Below are 19,717 nucleotides of genomic sequence, written 5' to 3'. Positions count from 1 at the left end.
TTGCTAAATTCATGCAAGCCAGAGCAATTTAGTGAGACTCTACAGAAAAAGGACTCGGGGTGTAGTTCAGTAATAGAGTTCTTGCCTATCATGCAGCAGATCCTGGGTTAAATCCCCAGTACAAAAAAAAAAAAAAAAATCCAACTACCTAGTGATCAGAATAGTTCAAACAAGAAAACATGTTGCCCTGTGAGACGGATGGCTTGTTTTCTTCATAAGAATGAAGGGGAGTTGAGAAGGGAAGCCAAAAGGGCCCATTTGACTCTGATTCAGACTCAGGTCTGGGGGGTAAGATTGGCTAATTCTTTGGTAGCCTAAGTAGAATTTTCAAGAAGGAATTGAATTGGTAAGATAAATGGGAAGAGGGTGATTTCAACTGGAAGAAACCATAATTGCAATGTGCACAAGATCAGACGAGATACTCTACAATGACCAGCAGGACTGGAGTGTAGAATCTGAACCCTTGACTATCTGGGGGCTTTAGGCAAATCACCAATCGTTCTGGGCCACAGTCTCTCCCCGGCTTGGTTAAATGAAGGCACTAACTGAAAATAATAAGTCTCATCCTTTACTCACAGTGACCTAAGTTGTACCCTAAAAGACTTTACAAGTTGGGTGTGGTGGTACATGCCTGCAATCCCAGCAACTTGGGAGAAGGAGGCAGGAGGACTATGAGTCCGAGGCCAGCCTCATGATTTAACAAGACTCTCAGTATGAAAAATAAAAATGACCAGGGATGTAACTCAGAGGTGAATTGACCCCGGATTCAATCCCCAGTGTCAAACAAACAAGTTTTTCGACCAGACATTTTAAAAGAGGTATTACCTCATTTATTGTTCTTTTTTAAATTTTTGTTTTAAATGTTGATAGAGGTTTATTTTATTCATTTATATGTGGTGCTGAGAATCGAACCCAGTGCCTCACACGTTAGACAAGTGCTCTACCACTAAGGCACAACCCCAGTCCCTCATTTATTGTTTTTTTTTTTTTTTTTTCAAATATGTTTTTCGTTGTTTTTTTTTAATTTTTTTTTATTTTTTTTACGTTTACATAGGGTAATGATGTTTCTTTTTTTTCCCTTCCCCCCCACCCCTCCCACCCTTTTCCCTTTATACAGTCCTTCTTTCCTTCATTCTTACCGCTCTCCTTAGCCTAACTCTAAACCTAACCCTAAACCTAATGCTAACCCCTCCCACCCCCATTATATGTCCTCATCCGCTTATCAGCGAGATCATTCATCCTTTAGTTTTTTGAGATTGGCTTATCTCACTTAGCATGATATTCTCCAATTTCGACCATTTGCCTACAAATGCCATAATTTTATCATTCTTCATTGCGGAGTAATATTCCATTGTATAAATATGCCACAGTTTCTTTATCCATTCATCAACTGAAGGGCATCTAGGTTGGTTCCACAATCTGGCTATGGTGAATTGAGCAGCAATGAACATTGATGTGGCTGTATCTCTGTAGTATGCTGATTTTAAGTCCTTTGGGTATAGACCAAGGAGTGGGATAGCTGGGTCAAATGGTGTTTCCATTCCAAGCTTTCTGAGGAATCTCCACACTGCTTTCCAGAGTGGCTGCACTAATTTGCAACCCCACCAGCAATGTATGAGTGTTCCTTTTTCACCACATCCTCGCCAACACCTATTGTTGCTTGTGTTCTTGATAATCGTCATTCTAATTGGGGTGAGATGAAATCTTAGGGTAGTTTTGATTTGCATTTCTCTTATTACTAGGGATGTTGAACATTTTTCATATATCTGTTGATTACTTGTACATCTTCTTCTGTGAAGTGTCTGTTCATTTCCTTAGCCCATTTGTTGATTGGATTATTTGTATTCTTCGTGTAGAGTTTTTTGAGTTCTTTATAGATTCTGGAAATTAGCGCTCTATCTGAGGTATGGTTGGCAAAAATATTCTCCCACTCTGTAGGCTCTCTCTTCACATTTCTGATAGTTTCCTTTGCTGAGAGAAAGCTTTTTAGTTTGAATCTATCCCAGTTGTTGATTCTTGCTTTTATTTCTTGTGCTATGGGAGTCCTGTTAAGGAAGTCTGATCCTAAGCCAACAAGTTGAAGATTTGTACCTACTTTTTCTTCTATAAGATGCAGGGTCTCTGGTCTGATTCCAAGGTCCTTGATCCATTTTGAGTTGAGTTTTGTGTAGGGTGAGAGATAGGGGTTTAATTTCATTCTATTGCATATGGTTTTCCAGTTTTCCCAGCACCATTTGTTGAAGAGGCTATCTTTTCTCCATTGCATATTTTTGGAACCTTTGTCTAGTATGAGAAAATTGTATTTATTTGGGTTTGTGTCCATGTCCTCTATTCTGTACCATTGATCTACCTGTCTATTTTGGTACCAATACCATGCCGTTTTTGTTACTATTGCTTTGTAGTAGAGTTGAAGATCTGGTATTGCAATACCCCCTGCTTCGCTCTTGCTACTGAGGATTGCTTTAGCTATTCTAGGTTTTTTATTCTTCCAGATGAATTTCATAATTGCTTGCTCTATTTCTGCAAGGTACATCATTGGGATTTTAATTGGAATTGCATTGAATCTGTATAGCACTTTAGGTAGTATAGCCATTTTGACGATATTAATTCTGCCTATCCAGGAACATGGGAGATCTTTCCATCTTCTAAGGTTTTCTTGAATTTCTTTCTTTAGTGTTCTGTAGTTCTCATTGTAGAGGTCTTTCACCTCTTTTGTGAGATTGATTCCCAAGTATTTTATTTTTTTCGATGCTATTGTGAATGGGGTAGTTTTCCTAATTTCTCTTTCTGAAGATTCATCACTTATGTATAAAAATGCATTGGATTTATGAGCATTGATCTTGTAACCTGCTACTTTACTGAATTCACTTATGAGTTCTAAAAGTTTTCTGGTGGAATTTCCAGGTTCCTCTAAATATATAATCATGTCATCAGCGAACAGGGATAGTTTGAGTTCTTCTTTTCCTATTCGTATCCCTTTAATTTCTTTGGTTTGTCTGATTGCTCTGGCTAGAGTCTCAAGGACGATGTTGAATAGAAGTGGTGAAAGAGGGCATCCCTGCCTTGTTCCAGTTTTTAGGGGGAACGCTTTCAGTTTTTCACCATTTAGAATGATATTAGCCATGGGCTTAGCGTAGATTGCCTTTATAATGTTTAGGAATGTTCCCACTACCCCAATTTTTTCTAGTGTTTTGAGCATGAAGGGATGCTGTATTTTATCGAATGCTTTTTCTGCATCTATTGAAATAATCATGTGATTCTTAACTTTAAGTCTGTTGATATGGTGAATGACATTTATTGATTTCCGAATGTTGAACCAACCTTGCATCCCTGGGATAAAACCCACTTGATCGTGGTGTTTTTCGTTGTTGATGGACCTTTATTTAATTAATTTACTTATATGTGGTGTTGAGAATTGAACCTAGTGCTTCACACATACTACACAAGTGCTACCACTGAGCTACAACCCCAGCCCTCATATATTGTTTAAACAATGAAATTCTTTCTTCTTTTCCTTCCTTCCTTCCTCTCTACTGGATATTGAACCCAGAGGCATTTTATCACTGTGCTACATCCCCAACCCTTTTTTATTTTGAGACAGGTTCTCACTAAATTGCTTAGGACCTCACTAAGTCTAAATCATTGAGGCTGGCCTTGAACTTGTGATTCTTCTGCCTCAGCTTCCCAAGTTGCTGGGATTACAGGCCTATACTATGCCCAGCTTCAGCTGATGCCAAAAGAGAAAAAGGCAACTATTTTCATTCACTGCCATAAGCTTTATTTATTTATTTATTTGTCTTTTGTCTTTTGTTTTTTTTGTGGTACTGGGGATTAAAACCAGTGGTGCTCTAATACTGAGTGATCTCCCAAGCTCTATTATTTATTAATTTGTTTATTTACTTATTTTGAGACAGAGCCTCACCAAGTTTTCCAGGCTGGCCTTGAATTTTTTTTTTTTTTTGGTACTATGGATTTAACACCCAGGGGTGCTTAACCACTGAGCCACTTCCCCAGCCTTTTAAAAATATTTTATAAGAGACAGGGTCTCTCTGAGTTGCTAAGTGCCTCTATAAGTTTTTGAGACTGGCTTTGAACTCAAGACCCGTCTGCCTCAGCCTCCAGAGCTGCTGGGATTACAGGCATGCATCACCAAACCAGCTTGGCCTTGAACTTTTGTAATCTTCCTGCCTCAGCCTTCCGAGTCACTGGAATTGTAGGTGTGCACCATTGTGCCCAGTTTCCATAGTTATCTGAATAACCTTTGCTTCCAAAAACTAAATCAGAGAATATTGGAATAATTAAGTATCTACCTAATACAATAATTGTTTCTAGAGTGTCCTGGACATGTGATTATATAGCCTCTACTTGAATATTAGCAGAGAGAATAAACTCATAACCTCTCAAAGTTGTCCAGCTCTATGGTTAGAAAGTTCTCTTCTTCAGTTAATCTGAATACACTTATGGCTGGGAGGAGTGTCTGATTTTGAATGTAACTTTATTTTCTTTGCAGGGTTGGGGATCACACTCAGGACCCAGCACATGCTAGACAAAGTGCTCTACCACTGAAATATATCCCCAACCCCTAACCTTCTTTTGAATCTCTTGTTTCTTCTGTGTAAAATGGGAATAAAAATAATCACAGGGCTGGGGATATAGCTCAGCTGATAGAGTGCTTGCCTTGCATGCACAAGACCCTGGGTTCCATACCCAGCACCACACGCACACACACACACACACACACACACACACACACAAAGAAGAATACCTAACTCATAAAGTGGTTGTGAGGATCAAATGAGTTAACATGTGTGAATGTATATGGGTACACACACATGTATATACACATATGCATAGACATTCACAGAACACATGAACGGGGATGGAGCACACAAGTGCTTCTCATAGAAAATAATCAATAGTAACTGCAGTTGACAGATGATAGTTTTCTTCTAGTTCCAAAGTCTATGATTCTTTTATAATCAGTGGAACAGCTGAGGGGAAAAGGTCAGGAGGAATGACCAAAACACTTTTAGGAGAAAGGCATGAAAGGCTTTGTGAGCTGAATTTGCAAGGGTAGGTTTTTACTCTTCAAATGGGGAGGAGTTACCCTTTGGGAGCTCACAAACTAATATACATAAAAAATGAAAGTAGAATTGGGGAAAAGCAATTCACAAAGTGATAAACATGGGACAAACACTATAAATGCTGAATATATATATCCAGTCTTTCCTGAGAGTAGGTGCTGTCTGGTTTTCACAGCAGGGACAGGGAATGTTTAAATATTCAGATTATTAGAGGCTAGTGGGTGTAGTTCAGTGGTAGAGTGCTTTCCTAGCATGTACAAAGCCCTGGGTTCCATTCTGAGCATTGCAAATATAAAGGCTCAGATTCTGGAGTTAGGCAGGCAGATATGGGTTTGAATCCCAACTTGCTTCCTAACATGGTAGGTGACCCTTTACTCTCTTTATGCTTCAAGCTTCCTCTCTGCAAAACACAGATAACAAATACTATCTAAGGGACTATGCACACACAATACAATAAAATACAAGCAAATTGTTGTTTTTATCTGAAAAGTCGTACCCTATGGGTGAGTGACAAGTTTTCCTTCTCAAAAGTTGACAGTGTCTTTCTTTTTTGACTTGAGCCTTTGTGTCTCTGCCTTAAGAAGTTAAGTATAGCCAGCCCCATGGTACACACTTATAATCTCTGCAACTGGGGAGGCTGAGACAGGAGGATAGCAAGTTCGAGACCAGTCTCAGTAATTTAGTGAGATCCTCAGTGACTTAGTGAGACCCTGTCTCTAAAAAATAAAAAGGGTAGCATAGTGGTCAAGAGCTTCTGGATTCAATCCCCAGTACCACCACCACCACCGGGGGAAGAAAAAAAAAAAAAAGTTAGGCTTAGTGCCTTCCTAATCATCTTGGTAAGTTCCGTAGAGAGAGTGTCTCCATAAGATTGGAACTGCCTCTCTGGAGGAGGGATCAGCAGTTGACTGCACTAGTATCAGCTGGACCTACCATCAATCGTAGGGTTCCCAGAGTGATGTGTCTGACTGCCCTCCCGGCTACTGAGTGCTGGAGCAATTCCCTTTTATCTCTTCCTTCAGGCTCGGGAACGTGAGTGAAGAATGTGTTACTTCGAGAGCCACCTCTTGCCCCGCAGGGGGAGGTAGTAGCCTGAGGCTTGGCTCTGGGGGTCCTGGGCCCTAGCATGTGGGATTCAGCAATTCAGGGGCTCATAAGTCTTGAAGAGCTCTTAACGGGTGTGCTGTTCTGGGGGTAATGGGCGAGTGTGTGTGGGAGGGTCCCGAAAGCAGCGTGAAGAAGCATTTTTCCTTGTGGTGGGAAGGGAGGTGCGTCCAGGTAACTAATGGCAACCGGGCGGGGCGAGCCAGCTCTGCCTGGGCTCCTCTTCGGCGAAAAACTACGACTCCCAGGATGCCCGAGGGCTTAACCCGGCTTTCCCGCCCGCCCACTGGCTGCCGGTCCCGCGAGCGGCGAAGCGGATTGGCCACGGCGGAGCGGGGCTCCCCCACTAGCAGGTTAGTAGGCGCCGCCGGCAGCAGACGTTGACCGGGCGCGGGGGGGAGCTGGGGCCCCAGCTCGCCATTCTGGAAACTGTCGGGCGCCGTTTCCGTAGCGTAGCTATCGGCTGCGAGGCGCTGGGCGGGCGCGGAGACTGCGTGGCGCAGGCGCAGTGCTGGGCTTCTCCTGGGTCCCCAGACAGCTGGAGGAGATAAACAGAGCAGGAGGAGGGAGGGGAGTGCGTGTGTGAGAGCGCGCGAGGGAGTGTGAGTGTGTGTGAGCGCGGGTGTGAGGCGGTGCGCAGGGGCGGGCGGAGGCGCTGTCCGGCCCCGGCCAGGCGCCGGGCGGGGAGCATGGGAAGAGGCTAGAGCTGCCCGGGCCCCCCAGCCCCCTTCCCGGGATCCGCGCCCCCACTCCCGGGAGAGGGGCCGGGCCCCCGGACGGACATGGGCTCCTGAAGTTGCGCCGCTGCTGGTCCGAGGAAGAGACCTGACAGGTACGAGTCGCCGCCGCCCCCTGCCCTCCGCGGGCGCCGAGGCGGACACCCGCTCTCGCAGCCCGGGCGCACGGGCCGCCGGCTCTGGGCTGGCTCCAGCCCTGCCGGCCTGGGGGCCTGAGCCTGCCCGCCTCTGAGCCCCGGGGTGTCCCGAGAGGGGACAGGCCTGCTTGGGGCGGCGGGCAGAATGGGCCGGGGGCGGAGTGGAGACGGAGTGCTAGCCAGGAGAAGGCTGTGGGTGTCCCGGGAGGCTCTGCTGGGGGAGAGGTGGAAGTCGTCCCATCACGGGACTTTTTTGCGGAGTTTTTGACATCTGATCTGGCACCGGTCTCAGGAAGAAGGGGGCAGGTGGAAGTTATAGGAGGGCAGTGACCTGACCTGCTCTCTCGTTCGTGTGTGTTCTCTCTCCCTCCCCCTCCCTCTCTCCCCCTCTCCCTCTTTCCCTGTGTGTGTGTGTGTGTGTGTGTGTCTGTGTGTGTGTCTGTGTGTGTGTAGGCTTCTGGCAACTGCAGATGCCTTCAGTGGCCCGTCCTGACTCCAAACTGAACTTTGCCAAGGTGTTTCCATCAGTCGCCCGGTACAAAGGACCTCTGCCTGGGTATGGGCCGTTCAGTGCCCACTTCAAAGGGTAAATAGGAAGTGAGGAGATAGAAGAGACTTCGAACCAGCAGGATCTATTCTTCCTGAACGCTGCAGTGGGACGCCCCCTTGCCAGGCGGGTTGGATTTGCTTGGTGCCCTCTGGCTTATTCTCCCCTGCCAGGGTTTCTAGAGAAGAGGTATGGGGGCTTATGACTAATGTTTGATAGCCTAATATGACTGTTTCCCTAAAGTTTTTCTCGGATTTTCTTCAACTTCCTGAGGTAGTGGTCAAGCGACTTTAAAGTTTTCTCAAGTTTTTGAGTTTAGGAACCTGATATAGTCCCCATTTTTTCCAAGGATGGGATGGATAATCAGGGCAAAGTGACAGTTGAGTGTTCCTTTTTAAAATAAGCCTGATACAGTTTTGAGGGGGAAACTATTCTGAGGATACCATCTGGTTCAAAGACTTTATGAAATCCCTACCTAGGGCACAGGTATGCCCAGTAGTCTGCAATAAGTTTTTTTTTTTTTTTTTTTTTTTGTATTTTAGAGCCCTGGGTGGCCAGTTTCTACTCACCATGAAGGAACTGCTTAAGGCTATTTCTTGTTTGAGTTCTGACTTATTCTTCCTTGTAATTCTTGTATCTTTAGAGGGATAGAATTGAATTTTACTGTTGAATATAATACCCAGATCTTCTAAAACAAACCAAGGAATAACAGGGCTGAGACTAACAATTGGTTTCTTTGTTGTAGATTGTTGTATTTCATTTGCAGGCCTAGGAAAAAAAACTTTTCTGTTAGTTTGTGATCATACTGTTTTGAAGTCTGGGGTCCTTTTCCTTTTGACCTTTTTGGGAACACTTATATTCAAGTCACATATCAACTTGTAGAGACAGTGCTTTTGAATCAACTCTGCAGAATAATTGAGCAATAATCTGTATTTCTGCCTGAAACTTCTTTCCCTGGTGGTCACTGAGGGAAAGAGAGAATATGTGTAATACTTATGATGATAGTGTTAACTACTATTTGCCAGTTTTGAATTGTCACACAGGTGGCAATTTTTCTAGCTGGAAGAAATTCAGTATTGAGTCATTCATCAAGCATCCTCTGTAGGGTGTTTTCACACATCTGGCCTTCAGGATATAGAAGAACTGAAGATTTTGAAGCCCATTTGCAAATATCTGGATCGTGAGGTACCAACTTCTGAGAAAGACTCAGACTGTGCCTCATTCTTAATTATTTTTATTTTTCTTCTCTCCTTTTAAATTAGGGCATGTGGCCCACACATGCAGTTCTGGGTGTCAGAGAAAGTCATAGATGACATGTAAGATGGTGATACTTGCCTTTTAAGTTTAACAATTACTGGGTACAGTGGTGCATGCCTGTAATCCCAGCAACTCCGGAAGGTGAGGCAAAAAGATTGAAAGTTCAAGACCAGCCTCAGCAACATAGATCCTTTCTCAAAATAAAAAAATAAGGATTGGGGATATGGCTCAGTGGTATAGTGCCTCTGGGTTCAGTCCCCAGTACAAAAACAAAAAACAACAACTGCAAAAAGTCTGTCCTGTTTGCTTTCTTCTTTCATGCTCTCCTTTGCAGATTCTCCTCTACGTCTTTGGGCTGCCATTGAAGGTTGTTGGAGCCTTAGAACCCTTAGGCTGTGTTTTCTTCTTTGCTGTCATGTCTTCAAAAACCCAGGTCCTGAAAGTTGCCATTAGAAACCAGTCCCATTATTATAGTTAATTCAGGCTAATTTACTTTGAGAGATATTTACCAGTTGGCATATGTCTTAAAAAGTGACTGACATTTATTGAGGGTCTGGTATATGTTGGGCTTGGTACTAGGTAGTGTTCTTACTTTATTTAATTTAACATTCATGATTGTCTTGTGAAGTGAGAATAATTTTCTCCATTATACAGATGAAGAAACAGATTCAGAGAAGTTAAGAAACTTGCTTAAAATCACACAGCTAGTAAGAAGAAGGATTGGAATTCAAACCCAGGTCTGTCTGCTTTGTGATATTGAGTTGCCTCTGGGGACTATGACACATGAGAAAGGGCTGAAAAGACCAAGGTTGAGAGAACCTGGGGAACATGATACTGCCTGAAAATACCTGAAGAATTGCCATGGAGAGAGGAAACTGGACTTTCTCTATGTGATTCTAGATGGCAGCACTAGGATTAAAGGAGAGAAATCCCAAGAGGGTAGTCTTTGGTTTGATAGAAAATTTGACTTTCTTTCTTTCTTTTTTTTTTTCCTTCTTTTTTTTTCTTGTGGTCTGGGAATTGAACCCTGGACCTTGTACATACTATGCGAGCATCTGTCTGAGTTATATTCCCAGCCCTTTTATTTTGGTATGGGTATAAGTTCCCCATGTTGGCCTTGAACTTGTGATCCTCGTGCCTCAGTCTCCCAATTAGCTGATTTTATAGGCATGCACCACCATGCCTGACCACCATAGTTTTAACACACTTTAATCACCTCAAAAAGAAACCTCATACCACAATGAGACACTACTTTATACTCAACAGGATGGCTATAATTTAAAATACCTAAGCAGATCACACCTTACCTAGCAAAGAATTTGACTTTTTAAAAACAAAATGGACTGCCTTCTGAGGGAGTGAGTCACCCATCATTGGAGGTGTTCAAGCAGAGTCTGCTGCATTATATCATAGCTATGATAGAAGCGTCCATACTTAGGTAGATAATTGAACTAAGTGATCTTTCAGTATTTTAGACTGTGTGATTCTGTGAAAATGATATCAAACTCCCTTTCTTTTTGATCATAAAAACTAACATGTACTGATTATTTGCTATATTCTGGGTACTTGCTAGATACTTTTTTACAATATCTCACTTAATCCTCAGAAATCCTGGGGTAGAAATATCTCCAAAAGAAGAAACTGAGACTCTAGAAGGTAAAGAAATATGCTGGAGGTTACATAGCTAGTAATGATAGGAATATTATTTGAACCCATGTTTGTTCCTTGTTAGCTTGGTGACCTAGGCTAAGTCTCAGGTCATCTCTGAGCTAGTTTTCTCATATATAAAGTGAGGCTTATGATGGTACCTACCTTATAGTGGGTTTTTGAGGACTGAATGATATAATATATGCTTTTTACTGGACCTCACTGATTGCCCTCGAGAGCCAGGGCTTGGGGGGTAAAGGAGTACCATTTTATTGGCTTCCTCAGGGTGAATTTGGGCCTGAGTGAACTCCTCAGAGTTCTGGGTCTCATTCTTTGTGCTATTAGTAATAGCTGCAGACTCTTCAAAGGGCTTTGTGGCAATAGTGACTAATACTAAAAATTTGAAGCCTGAATAAGGGGAGGATGCAACCAACAGGTCAGAATATAGGAGGCAGTGTCAGTCTCAGTGCAAAGCAAATTCTCAGCCACTCAGAGCCAGGTTCAGGGGTCACTGTTTACATTTTTATATTTAATATCTTCTTTTACAATGAACAAGGTCAGAAATACAAGAGCTGCGCCAGAGCTGGATGCCAGGGATAATGAGCCTTAATCCTCCCTGTAGCCATCTGGGGAGGTATTAACCCCATTTTCTTGGGGGTGGGGTTGTAGGGGGAAGCAGGATAAGACCTTGCCCAGAAAGCTATTCAGGGCTTTCAAGGGCAGTGTTAGGATCAGAACCTTTGTAAGATTTTTGTCCTATTCATAACCCCAGTTTCTATTTTCAGGAAAAGTAAAACTGCTTATTTCTGAAACTTTCAAGGAGCCTTTCGATTTCTCTGAATCTGAGTCAGGTAGTCCTTTTCTGGCACCTTTGTCAGTTGAGGCCCGAGTGTTGGGGGGCTGCTGTCTTAGCTGGTTCCCTCTTGAGTTACACATCTGGATGTAGCACAGATGAAACCAAGTGAGGAAGGAAGCATTTCCAAATTGATTGGCTTACTTTTCCTTGACCTTTCTGCTAAGTAAAGTTAGAGGTTGGACTTCCCTCCAAGAGGTGCTTTGAATTGGGGCATGATTTGGAAAGATGCAAATTAAAGACAAAGTCCAAGCCTAGATGCTCTTCATTAAATATTGAGAGAGGACAGCATCATCAAAATATGTTCCTTTTTCTCTTTCTGTTTCCTTCTGCTATCTTATGATAATTGCGGGCCTACAAGAAGGCAGGTAAACTATGATCACTGAAAAACAAGGTTCTGAAAACATTCTCAGAAATATTCACAAAGCTCAAATGGCACTATGGAGCCCATTCAGGCAGTGGAGACATCCAAGTGAGTTCTCATTCAAAGCCTTCCAGAAAATGAAGAATTTCTTAGGATGGACTTCCATAGAGAAAGCTTCAAATAGGATCATTTGAGCCAGGAGCCTCAAAGATGGTAAAGAACATTTCCAAAGATGCTTTACTAATGGGACTTCCTAACAGCCACATCTTTTCTAGGAACTCTGCTTGTGCTAGCTTAGTCTGTGACTCTGAAGTGGATTCTAAGTTTGTGTTTGAGACCAGCAGTTTGGTTGGTTGATTGGGTTTGGTTCTGGGAACAAACTCAGGTCTTTGCACAACATGCTAAGCAGGTGTTCACTACTAAGCTACACCCCCAGACAAGGAAATTTTGACTTGGATGTAGTTCAATTAGAGATTGTAATAGTAGTGATTTTTTAGTAGTCAATAGCCTGGGCTCTGGGTCAGAATATCTAGATTGACTCTATTTAGTAACTATGTAACTTTGGTAAGTTAATTTTCTGTGCCTGAGATCCTGCATTTGCAAAATGAGGATGATAATAGTACCTGTCTTATAGGACTGTTATGAGGAGTCTATGAGATAGCACTTATAAAAACGTTTAAAAACTGGGCATGGTGGCTCATGCCTATAATCCCAGTGACTTGGGAGGCTGAGGCAGGAGGATTGAGAGTTCAAAGCAGCCTCAGCAACTTAGCAAGGACCTAAGCAACTCAGTGAGACTCTGTTTCTAAATAAAATACAAAATAGAGCTGGGGATGTGGCTTAGTGGTTGAGTTCCCCTGAGTTCAATCTCCATACCCCCTCAAAAAAGTCCCCCCCAAAACAAAAACAGAAATGTTTAGAATGTTCAATAAATATCATTTACAGGCTTGATATCAGGCATTTTACACGTATGCTCTTCCATTCCTTATCACCCTGCAAAGGAGGGTATTATTAGTTAGGAAACTGAGATTTAGAAATGTCACACAGAAAATAGTGGCAGAGCTGGAATTTGAACCTTAGATCTGTTAGAGTCCACAACTCAACTCTTAATATTGCTACTTTTAGTGACCTTTATGCATTGAAAATATAGCTGGGTCTTTGTTGCATTTTTCTTCTTTTCTATAGGATTGCTCCAGTAGGAAAACCACTACAAATAGAACTAAAGGAAACTTGCATACATCTTTTGCATAAATGAGAATGTTGAAAGGGGGTCTGGTTGTCACCCTGGCTGGAGGCACCATGTCCAAAGGAAAGAGAATACAGATGATTTAAATTCTTTCTTCTGTCTGCTGCTAAATAGCAATGTCTCCTTAGAATCATAAGAGAGAGTTATTGGAAGGGGTTTTGTACCTCATCTCTGAGTCAACCTCACATTTTTACAGATGGAGAAAGAGAGTGAAATGCCTCACTAAGGGTCATACAGCCAGCTAACGGCAGAGGATGGCTTGGAGCACAAGACTCCAGATCCCAGTCCAGTGCTTCTTCCTCAGTATCGTTAAGTGGGGATAGTAACAGCTTTATGGCTTCCTCACAGGATAGTTCTGAAGCAAATTAAAAGTATAAACAAAAGCGCTTTGATAGGTATAAAACATTGTATGCAAGGTAGTCATGCTGTTATTCATTCGGTAACAGTTCAGTAATGTTTTTAGTACCTGCTAATTCATCACTCCTGGGAGACCTAGGAGGATAAATAGATGAATGAGATGAAGAGCTGACCCTCAGGATGCTTTGTCTTTTAAGGAACAGAAGCCACATACCCTTCCAACTTGAGGTAGAATACAGACAGAGGAAAGGATAAGAACTGAATTTTCTTTTTATATGTAAGTTGTAATTTTTGATGTAGAGAAAATAAAAAATATTTGGGACTTAATAATGGATACATAATTCACATAAAATGTACTTTTAATAAGTATGCAGTGAGCTGTTTTCAGTAGTCACAAAATTGTGCAGCCATCATACTATCTCATTTTAGAACCTTTTTATCACTCAAAAAAAAGAAAGTTTTTTCCCCTCCACATTTCTTAATGATGCATTATAGTTGTATATATGGTGGGATTTGTTGTTGCATTTTGGAACATGCACACAATACCATAGTATAATTTGGCCAGTTTCCCTCCCCAGCACTCCCCCACTTCTCTCCTCCTACCTTCTGATCCCCTTCCTCCATTCTACTGGTCTCCCTTTGCTTTTCATGAAATCACCCTCCTTCCTTTTTTCCTTCTCTAGCTTCCACATGTGAGAGAAAACATATGTCCCTTGACTTTCTGAGTTTGGCTTATTTCCCTTAACATAATGGTCTCAAGTTCTATCCATTTCCTGTGAATGAATTTCATTTTTCTTTATGACTGAATAAAACTCCATTGTGTATATATATATATACTGCATTTTCTTTATCCATTCATCTGTCAGTGGACATCTAGGCTGGTTCCATAGTTTGGCTATTGTGAATTGTGCTGCTATAAACATGGGTTTGCATGTATTGCTATAGTATGCTGACTTTAATTCTTTAGGATAAATAACAAGGAGCGTTATAGCTGGGTCGTACTATTTTGAGGAACCTCTATACTGATTTCAATAACTTACAATCCCACTAACAATGTAAAAGTGTTCTTTTCCCCCCATATCTTCACCAACATTTATTACTGTTTGTATTCTTGATGATGCCATTCTGACTGGTGTGAGATGAAATCTCAGTGTAGTTTTGATTTTCATTTCTCTAATTGCTAATGATGCTGAGCATTTTTTCATTTATTTGAGAAACACACTTTTGAGATTCTACCACCTGTCCACCAATCATCCCCATTTCCTCTTTCAGCCTTAGGCAACCACTAATTTACTTTCTGTCTCTATAGGTTTTCCTGTTCTTGAAATTTTGTAATCATATAACACATGGTCTTTGTGACTGACTTTCTTCATTAGAATGTTGCCAGTTATCCATATTATAGTATGAATCAGTACTTCATTCCTTTTTATGTAAATAATATTCCATTATGTGACTGTACCACATTGTATTTATCCATTCATAAGTTAATGGGCATTTAGGTTGTTTCTATTTGGGGGCTATTATAAATAACACTACTGTGAACATTCTTGCACAAGTCTTTGTATGGCTATTTGTTATCAGTTCTCTTGGGTATATACCAAGGAATGGGATTTCTAGGTCGTGTATTAACTCTGTAACCTTTTGAGGTGGGCTTTTCCTTTTTTATTTTTATTTTTTAATGTGCTGGGGATGGAACTCAGGTCTTTTGCACATGCTAGGCACATATTCTTCCATTGAGTCTCATCCCCAGCCCGAGGTGTGCTTTTTATTTATTTATTTTGGTACTCGGGATTGAATCCCCAAGGGTGCTTAACCACTGAGCCACATCCCAGCCCTTATCATTTTATTTTTTATTCTGAGACAGTAACTTAGAACCTAGCTAAGTTGCTGAGTGTGGCCTCAAATTTGCCATCCTCCTACCTCACCCTCTCGAGTCACTGGGATGTCAGGCATGTGCCTCCATGCCCAACCACCATAGTTTTAAAACATTTAAGCCACCTCAACAAAAACCTCACAACAGTGAAATACCACACTATACTCAGTAGGATGGCTATAACTTAGAAAACCTAAACAGGGCACAGTCATGCACATCTGTAATTCCAGCCACTTGAGGCTAGAGGAACACAAATTCAAGGCCAGCCTCAGCAACTTAACAAGACCCTGTCTCATAATAAAAGGACAGATGATTTAGTTCACTGCTAGAGCACCCTGGAGTTCAATGCCTGGTACCCACCCCCCAAATCTAGATATGTATTTTTTTCATACTGGGGATTGAACCCAGGGGTGCTTAACTATTGAGCTATATCACCAGCCCTTTTTGTTTTTTATTTTAAGACAGAGACTTGCTAAGTTGCGTAGGGCCTCATTAAGGCTGGCCTTGAACTTGCTATCCTCCTGCCTCAGCCTCTCAAGCCACTGGAATTACAGGTGTGCACCACCATGCTCCCAAATAATATTTCATATTAATGGAAGCATACAATATATAGTCTTTCACTTAGAATAATGTTTCTAAGTTCATCTATGTTTAGTATGTATCAATAGTTCATTACTTTTTACAGTCAAATAACATTTCTTATGTGGATATACACATTTTAAAAATCTAGTCATCTCTTGATAGGCAGTTGAGTTGTTTCTACCTTCTGGTTATGATGAATAATGCTACTATAAACATTCTTGCACAAATTTTTGTGTGACATTCCTTTGTTTTTAACAAGTCACATTTTCCTTTTGATCTTAAATTTTAAAGCTAACAGAGGTGATAAATACTATACTCCCTGCCCCAGCTGCCCCCTGCCCAATACTACAATGGAATTCTCATTGTCTCTGGTAGGGAAATGAGGAAGGCCCATGCTACTGAGCATATATAACAAGAGTTATCAGGTTTTAGTAAAGTTCACATTTGGCTGACATCTCTTGAGCACCTACTGGGATCCAGGTACTATTATGCACTTTCATAGATAATTTCTCACAACAATCTATTGAAGTAGGTATTTGCATCCCCACTTTACAAATGAGGAAATTAAAACTCAGAAAGTTTAAATAGACTGCCTAATTGGCATGTCAAAAGTGCTGGAATTCAGGCCCCCCAGATGCTTCAGTATTTTAAATCTATTCCCTTTCTGTTACATTATCCAGATAGGCCCGTGACACATGTGGCATGGATGGTTCCTTTTGTTGGAATATTACCATTCAGTTCTTGGTTCCAGATAGGTCATCTTTGCAGATGGACTTTGTTCTAAGGCTTATTAACTTCAGGCTATTATATTATTGGTGCCCTTTGCATTGTGAGTAGATCAATTCCTCCAAATTAAGCTATTAGTTGAATTTTTTTTTTTCTTCAGTACCTGGGGATTGAACCCAGGGGTGCTTTCCCATTGAGCTATCTCTCTAGCCCTTTATTTGTTTAATTTATTTTGAGACAGAGTCTTTCTGAGTTGCTCAGGCTAGCCTTAAACTTGCATTTCTTCTGCCTCAGCCTCCCTAGAAGATATGATTCTAGGCATGTGCCACTATGCCTGGTGAATATTGTATTGTTATTAATATTCTTTATAATAGCAAAGATATGTTTGTAGAAGAAAGTTTTCCAGTTTTAAAATGAAAGTTTGTAAAAAAGATGAGGCTAAAGTGCTAGGCATTTTAGAGCTCCAGGAATAGAATACCTTTTCAGAGGTGTAACATCTGCATAGCAGCTCATATTTTTATTATAATATTATATATTTTCCTGTATGCCATAGTATTTTTATGTTTTTCATTCTTAGCTCAGCAACTGACTTTCTTCCTGCTTTTCATTGAGTACCTATTAGAGCTGGCCTGCAGTATCCTAAAATATAGAAGATGCCATTCTTTTTCTTTTTTTTTTTTTGGTACTGGGACTTGAACCAAGGGGTGCTAAACCACTGAGCCACATCCCCACCCCTTTTTAAAAAAATATTTTATATGTTTTATTAGAGACAGGATCTTGCTGGGTTGCTAAGTGCCTCGCTAAGTTGCTGAGACTGGCTTCGAACTGGAGATCCTCCTGCCTCAGCCTCCCAACCTGCTAGGATTAGCTCTGAAGATGCCATTTTTGAACCTTTGTACTCTAGCTGAAGAAATTTTTGTTGAACTTCCATATTCTGTAAACAAATTAACCCTCAGTGTTATTAGAGCTTTAAGTGTGAATATCAGGATATATGAAATTAACTGTGTTTTCCTTAGAATGAAGAATATGCATTAAACATTTCTTGTGGCCTGTCATGGTTCCCATTTTCCTATAGCAACTTCCAGGTTATCTTGCTCTACTCTCATATGTTTAATTTGTTTCCTTGCTGTCATTTTTGTAGTTTCTTCTAAGATATGAAAAAATTAGTATAAACAAGATTTAATTTATTATTCCATGTTATTCCTTCTGAATTTACTGTCTTTGTTATTCCTGTTGTTAATTCAGTTAAATTTCCTGTTTGAAAAAGGGACTAAAGTCTTTCAATGACTCTGATTGTGATGGCATTGCTACCACTGATATTCTTTTAAGGACAACTACATTGTGTTCTTTTGGGGGGGGGTCTTGGGGATTGAACCCAGGGGCATTTCATCACTGCTCTACATTCCCAATCCTTTTTATTTTTTAAAAATCTGGGGTACAGGATCTCATGAAGTTACTTAGGGCCTCCATAAGTTGCTATGACTGGCACTGCCTCAAACCTCCCATGTCTCTGTACATCTGACACCATACTGAGTTCTCTTAAAGAGAAGGATCTGTGTTTGACATGTGCTCTGCTGTATTTTCCCTCCTTCCTTCCTTTTTTTCTATTTCTTTTGTGCGTGTGTGTACGTACACCATATAACACTGGAGATTCCACTCAGGGCCTCCAGCGTACTAGCCAAGAGCTCTACCACTCACTTTTTTGTTGTTGTTGTTGTTTGTTTTGTTTTTTCAGTGCTGGGAATTGAACCCAGAACCTCACACATGCTAGTTCATTTTTTATTTTGAGACAGGATTTGCCGAGTTGTTGAGGCTGGCCTCCAGCTTGTCATCTTCCTGCCTCAGCCTCCCAAGTAGCTAGAATTGCATGCATAAACCACTATACCCAGTGTCAGCTATATTTTCAAAGTCTAGCACTTTAAAACTTTTCGGAATTCTCAAAGTCACTAATTTCAGCCTTTTTACCTCTCAGTAGAATTGAACATTATGTAATTTACATACCACACCAGACCTAGAAATCCCCTTGATGTAGTTTTCTCTAGTGTTTAATCATATATGTAACTTCCTTGTGTCAATTCCAAATCTCTCATTCCATATCTAAGTTTTTCACTATTTCAAGAACCCCCCTTTAAATTATGTTTTTAAAATTTGACCATGATTAAATCTTCTTATCAAGTAACCATTAAGTTATTGACCTAATTATTTGTATTTGAGAGACTCGGATTGAAGTATGAAAACTAATTGTGCCCCTTTGTTAGATTTAAGGGTATTTCTTCCTGGTGTGAATCTTTTAAATAATATCCACTTAGATGTGTTCTCAGTTATGTTTGTCTGCTTGGAAAAGTTTCTGGAAAGGCACTGAATTTCTGTTTCCTTGTGAAGGGATAAGGTAGGCTATGGTCCAGTATGAGCTATCTGCTATTACATTATCTTTTTTTCTCATGGGAGCAAAAAATGTTCATCAGAATGCTAGCTAGGTATTAGTTGTAATGAATTTTACGCTTTGGTTTTTCAAGCCTCTGCCTACCAGTCTGATATAAATCCTAATTTCCATTTTGCATATATGTATATTTTTGCTGTATTAGGGATTGCACCTAGGTGTACTCTATTTCTGAGATACATCTCCAGCCCTTTTGAGTGAGGGTCTCACAAAATTGCTAAGACCGGCCTTGAATTTGCAGTTCTCCTGCCTTAGCCTCCTGAATTGCTAGTATTGCAGGTGTATACACTGCTCCTGGCTTCATTATACTTTTTTTTTTTTTGTATCAGTAATGGAACCCAGAGGCACTTTACCTCAGAACTACATTCCCAGTACTTATTATTTTGAGACAGTGTCTCACTAAGTTGATGAGGCTGGCTTTGAACTTTGTGATCCTCCTGCCTCAGCTTCCAAAGTCACTGGAATTGCAAGCACACTCCACCACACCCAGTTCCATTTTACCTTTTACCTGAATGTGGTTTCCTGCTTGTCTGGTTTTGTTTTGTTTTGTTTTGTTTTGTTTTGTTTTTTGCCTCTCTTGACCCTTTTAGTATATCTAAGCCACATGCCAATTTTAGTTGAAGTTCCTTGTCTTTGATTCTGAGCTCTCTTAGTATACGAGCTCTCTTAGACAGTACATGTACTGTCTTTCATCTCAGTGTTCCCCATGTCTAACAAAAAATTGCTTGGTGATTGGTAAATACTCAGTTAATTTTGTAAGAAA

The 19,717-nt window shown here is 41.0% G+C and overlaps 1 protein-coding gene across 4 annotated transcripts in view; it reads left to right on the top strand.

Moving 5' to 3' along the window:
* Positions 1-6,726: 6,726 nt before the first annotated feature.
* Wdtc1 (WD and tetratricopeptide repeats 1) overlaps positions 6,727-19,717 on the top strand; it is a 62,340-nt gene continuing 49,349 nt past the window's right edge. For 2 of the 4 annotated variants that reach the window (XM_047557108.1, XM_047557085.1), the window contains exon 1: positions 6,727-7,020. The gene's annotated coding sequence lies outside the window, so the exon portion shown is untranslated. Of the gene's footprint in view, positions 7,021-7,515; positions 7,619-7,654; positions 7,799-19,717 lie in introns of those variants that run through there. The other 2 variants (XM_047557100.1, XM_047557094.1) reach the window with 2 other exon arrangements.

The sequence above is a fragment of the Sciurus carolinensis genome, chromosome 1 (genome assembly GCF_902686445.1).
Source record: "Sciurus carolinensis chromosome 1, mSciCar1.2, whole genome shotgun sequence".
NCBI lineage: Eukaryota > Metazoa > Chordata > Mammalia > Rodentia > Sciuridae > Sciurus > Sciurus carolinensis.
This window is presented reverse-complemented; position numbering and strand designations above follow the sequence as displayed.